Genomic DNA, 5788 nt, shown 5'->3' on the forward strand with positions numbered 1-5788 from the left:
CATAAGAGCCATACTGTTTTATATAATTGAAAAATGCAAAAAAAATAAGGGAAAAAAAGGAAGAGATTGGTACTGGTACAGAACTAGTATTATCTGTTAAAACTGTTATTGTGTGTCATGCTTGGTGCCTTTAGATTTTTGGCTGATGGCTGCTGGGACTGATTCTGTGACCTATGAACTACGAATGAGACACATGACCAGACAAGACCACGGACATACAATCAGTGACCGGCGACCACAGGGCACGAGAGATCCAGGCTGAGAAAGTATGCTGTGCATATGGTACGTACTCTGCTATTATATGTCCCTCTACATTAAATCTTTTTGCCAAAAATTGCAGATCTACTTTGAAAGCTCAACGTGTTGTGAGCTAGTATAATTGGCCATTTTTGCTAAATGTTCACCCCAGAATATGGACTCTAAGGTTCAATGTACACTAGTGTAGGTAAGATTACCTTTGGCTGCTCTGGAAAAAGCACAAAATCACTTGAATAGAGGACACTTATGAAGAGAACAACAATTTAAGCTAACATGTACACCAGGAGATTAATTGTGCAATGTATAGACATCACTGAAAATACCTTTTACTTCTGCGATGGTGGCACAGATGTTGGTCTGGTCACCAAATATTTGAGCCTGAAAGACATTTACACATTTAAGACGTAGTGCAATGAAAAATAGGTTTATCACACTTTAGAGCATCTCTGAGGTCTTAATATGGACATACCCAACAACAGATGCCAAAAAAAAATGTTGTGTATTTTTATATCAAAATCTTATCGTCCAATCTTAAATACATCATGTGAACGAAAACATGCTGCGCATATCTGAGGTCTTAATATGGACATTAAGACCTCAGATATGCTCTAAAGTGTGATAAACTTATTTTTCATTGCACTTACGTCTTAAATGTGTAAATGTCTTTCAGGCTCAAATATTTGGTGACCAGACCAACATCTGTCCCACCATCGCAGAAGTAAAAGGTATTTTCAGTGATGTCTATACATTGCACAATTAATCTCCTGGTGTACATGTTAGCTTAAATTGTTGTTCTCTTCATAAGTGTCCTCTATTCAAGTGATTTTGTGCCTTTTCCAGAGCAGCCAAAGGTAATCTTACCTACACTAGTGTCTACACATTGAACCTTAGAGTCCATATTCTGGGGTGAACATTTAGCAAAAATGGCCAATTATACTAGCTCACAACACGTTGAGCTTTCAAAGTAGATCTGCAGTGCAGGCGGCAGTGGCTCAGGGGTATAGCGGCCGGGTGGAGTGAACTGGAAAACCGCAAGGTTCCCAGTTCGATCCCGGGCTGGGGCGCTCCCCTAGAGTTAGTGTCGAAGTGTCCTTGAGCAAGACGCTGAACCCCTAATTGCTCCCGATGAGCAGGTTGGTGCCTTGCATGGTTTCGTCCGCCATCGGTGTATGAATGTGTGTGTGAATGGGTTAATGGCACAATCAATGTAAAGCGCTTTGGATAAAAGCGCTATATAAATGCACCATTTACCATCCTAGACTTCACCAGCGACTATATAGACGCCTTAACAGACTACGTCACACTAATAAGAACCAGTATGCGCACGCAGGCCAGCACCAACTGAACCCCACCGCTCATAAGATGCGATGTAAAAGTGGTCACAGCCTCACGCGTAAAAATGCATCCCATTAAACTTTCAGATGCTGTTTTTCTCCCAGTATGGAGGAAGAATGCTTAGGATTGTTACTGTGATCTCTCGCTCTTGAAATATATAATCCTTGGTTTCTGTTGTGTGTAAACAATAATAGCAATTCAAAACAGTTTTCCCCCAAACCCCACCTCCAGTGGCTGTCATAAGAATGGAGGGAGCGCTCTATGATCATGGCACCAGAACCTGCTCTTGCTCGCGCAGCTGCAGCCCGTCCGCGAAGTTGCGTAGAGAACGTCTGAGAACAGCAGACCTCCAAGCGCACAACAGTCTCATCCGCGACGTGGTTGTGAGCTTGTATGTCAGCTGTTCTCGGCGCGCAATACCGTTGCGGGGTGAAGTACATATGTCTCACTAGGACGCACCTCACTAGCCAACACACAAGTTGAATGAACTAAAACCAGCACACCCCAAAACAGCAGGTTTGGCGATCTGTTGGGAATTGATTACATGAAGCAGTCACCTGTGCGTCCAGTGTCAATGTTTGTTAACAAATAATTGGTCTATACTACACTGACTACTTATATTGACACATCAAAATGTAAACTTTGTTCAATTGTAAACCTTTGTTGTATTGCCACGTGTTCCATTTTTCTTTTCCCATCTTTTTTAAAAGATTTTTGTTGGCGTCTTTTCTGACTTTATTTATAGGTATAGTGGAGAAGGACAGGAAAAAAGATGTGAGAGATGGGGAGAGACGTGCAGTAAAGATCGTCGGGAACGGGACTCGAGGCCTCCCATCTTCTTTTTAAGTAGCTCAGCCAACACCAGACATTTCTGAGACTTGTATCCCAACAACCTGAATGTGAGTTTTTAATTTTGATGCTTTTTTATTCAATGGTGTCCTCTTTGTAGCTGAAGACTGAAGACTATCTATTCCACTGTACATTTGTAATAATTATCCTCTCTAGGTAACATGCTGGCCATGCCAGCATGTCACTGTTGTGCTGTTGACAGCCATCTCCACACCAGGTATACTGTACTTAAAGAAAGGCTATCTTGATTGACTTATGATCCCTACCACCTAAGCCGTTTTTAATAAGCTTGTGTGTGTGTGTGTGTGTGTGTGTGTGTGTGTGTGTGTGTGTGTGTGTGTGTGTGTGTGTGTGTGTGTGTGTGTGTGTGTGTGTGTGTGTGTGTGTGTGTGTGTGTGTGTGTGTGTGTGTGTAAAAACTAACCAAAAAACAGATGTTTCTTTTCAACTAATTGAATGATAAACAAATGTTTATTTAAAAATAGACTGATAAAGGTACAGAGAAACACAGCAACCAGTACCATATGTTCATTTCATCTGTTAATACTGACATTTATCTGTTATTGTGTGTCATGCTTGGTGCCTTAAGATTTTTGTCTGATGGCTGTTGGTACTGATTCTGTGATCTATAAACGAGACATATGACCAGAGAAGACCAAGGATATGCAGCTAGCGGCAGGCGACCACGGCATGAGGGGACTTGAGAGCAGCTCAGCCAACACCAGACACCTAAATGTAAGTTTTCAATTTGTATCTTTTTTTATTCAACGTGTCCTCATTGTAGCCAATTATGAAGACTGTATTCCACTGTACATATAGAATAAGTGTCCTCCCAGGTACATGCCGGCCATGTCAAATATGCTGGTGACAGCCCCTCCCCACACCTCAACACCAGGTATACTTAAAGAAAGGCTATGTTGATTAACTCCCAAACAAACTGATCAGGTTACTACTAAACCTCACACCTAGGACTCGCCTAACCCCCCGAAGGGGCGAGGCTTCCCCTATTGGGCGGGCACGCGGGCGGGGACTTCTTTCCTCTACATTAGAAGAGTCAGGACGCACTAACATAGCACTAACATAGCTCGCGTCGCCAGGCTCTCTCCCCACCCGCCACCCGCCCCCTTGCGCTTAAACTACATGCAAAAAGGCTGTTCGCAGGATGGCTCAGGGTAGAGGACAGAGTACAGCAACTTGCAATGGGCCTGGTCTTAAAGATACTCAAGGGATCATTGAGCCCATGTACCTGTCTAACTGCTTCAACAACGTGAGAGACACATGCAGGCACAACACCAGAAGGAGCTCCACTGAACTCGTTCAACCCAGATTCGGCACAAACTTGGGGTTAAATTTGTTCTGTTATGCCACCAAAATGTGGAATGCCCTACCAACACCCATCAAAAAGTGAGACTCCGTACCCTCCTTCAAAACCGCCATAAAGAGCACCTGTCTGCAATTTGCAACTGGTCCTAGACAAGTCTTCTAAGCTTGACACCAGAAATGTATTCAATCAATCAAAATAGCTTGATACCGTAATGTCAATCTTTACAGCAGCTATAAGTATAAATGTCAAACCACATAACATTGAATTTATTTCATTGTGTTTTCCGCTGTAGATCTTGAAAGTACTCTCTACTGCACATCAAGAGCCAGAACAAGCACAAGGTATCTATATGTATATATTAAAATATTGTTTATGTTGACTGTTTTTGTTCATTCGTTTTCTCACATGCATTATCAGGCCAAAAACTAAATATGCTCTAGGCCCTCTTGAAGAAAACGGCACAGGGCTAACAATCTGTAGAGCTGGAAAGTGTTAAACTGTATTTTGTATTCAACATTGGGGCCATATTCCTTTACAGCAAAGAGTGAAGACTGCACAAGATACATTTTAGCCACATTAACCCTATAGTCCCTATTCTGGACACGTCATAATAGACAAACCATCTGTGAAAGTTGCCGATCTATAGCTCACAACATGTCGCGTTGTGAGCTTGTAGATCAGCTATTTTCGGCACAATGGATTTGGTGTTGCAGTGATGGCATCGAAGAGATGCAAGGCTAACTAACACCATATTGGTGTATATCAGTGGTTCTCAACCTGTGGGTCGGGATCCCCAGGGGGGTCCCCACATGATTTTGGGGGGGACCATTACTGCATCAAACTATACCATAAACGGGTAAAACATTGGCCAAATTGTCAAATAGCCTAATATAACAAAATTGTGAAAATAGCCGATATACAAGCTCACAACGCCTCGCAACGCGAGGCATTTTGAGCTTGTAGATCTGCTATTTTCACAATATTTATCTGTGGAACCGAGTCAAACTAAATTGAATGCCTCAACTCCTTACATTCCAAGTGCTTATCAGGGTGAGGGGGTCCCGTTCAAATATGATCATTTTGGGGGGTCACGGCCTGAAAAGGTTGAGAACCAACACCATATTGGGAGGCTTCCACGACGAGGTGGTCATATTAATGCTCTTCTCCTTAAACGGGAGAATGGCGAAAGCCTGAAACGTCACAGCAGCACTCGGGTGCAATGAAGCACTTTGCAACAGGAGCCCACAGTGTGCAAGCCTTTTTTGTTTTACAACATGGGAAGAGCGCCTTAAGGAAGACAGCCGCTGGGGCGCCCGCTGGCCTAGTGGTCCTTTGCTGTGTGTCACCCCCCATCTCTCTCCCCGTTTCCTGTCAGTCTACTTTCCTATCAATAAAGGCAGAAAAAGCCCCCAAAAATATCTTAAAAAGAAAGACAGCCATCCATTCTGTCAGTGGAAGAGTTATCTGTTGATTGCTTTTTCACGGTGTACACATGTGATTGATAAGATGTATAGTCATGAAGGATTTTTCTTGTCTGTACTACGCGACATCTACAGTATATTTGCTGTTGATGTTTTTTTGTTTGTTTTGTTTTTTCATTGCAGAAGCCATTGGGACTACATGTACATGCTACAAAGCATCAAGTCAACAGCGCCATGACCGATCACTTCAAACAGGCTTCAGGTCGAAAGTGGTGGTGGGGGCTAAAGAAACGGACTGCAATCAACAACAGAATGAAGTGGTCTTGTCTTTGTGGGCTCCTCAGCTTTATCAAGCCGTGAAACAGAAACCTTGCATGTCTAAAACTGTTTCGTTTTCAGGAAATGGGGAAAAAGAACCTGTGTTCCAATGTAGTATTTAGTCACAAGCTCTTTTCATTGGTTAAATATTTTTTAAACCCACAGACACACTTGACCACTTTCGCTTTAATTTTTTTTTAAATGGCAGATCTATAAGATCACATTCTGTCGCTATGCGTTGTGAGCTTGTGGATTCACTGTTTTTGCTACTTAAACTCATGGTT

General features: G+C 42.6%; 1 long non-coding RNA gene across 1 annotated transcript; it reads left to right on the forward strand.

The window, feature by feature from the left end:
- The first annotated feature begins 256 nt into the window (after positions 1-256).
- Positions 257-5492, forward strand: LOC308098216. The gene is made up of 6 exons (XR_013934269.1): positions 257-282; positions 929-983; positions 2339-2492; positions 3031-3176; positions 4058-4106; positions 5370-5492. It is a non-coding gene; the product is annotated as an uncharacterized lncRNA (long non-coding RNA).
- The last annotated feature ends 296 nt before the right edge of the window (positions 5493-5788 follow it).

The sequence above is a fragment of the Gymnoscopelus braueri genome (genome assembly GCF_963280865.1).
Source record: "Gymnoscopelus braueri genome assembly, chromosome: 2".
NCBI classification, from domain to species: domain Eukaryota; kingdom Metazoa; phylum Chordata; class Actinopteri; order Myctophiformes; family Myctophidae; genus Gymnoscopelus; species Gymnoscopelus braueri.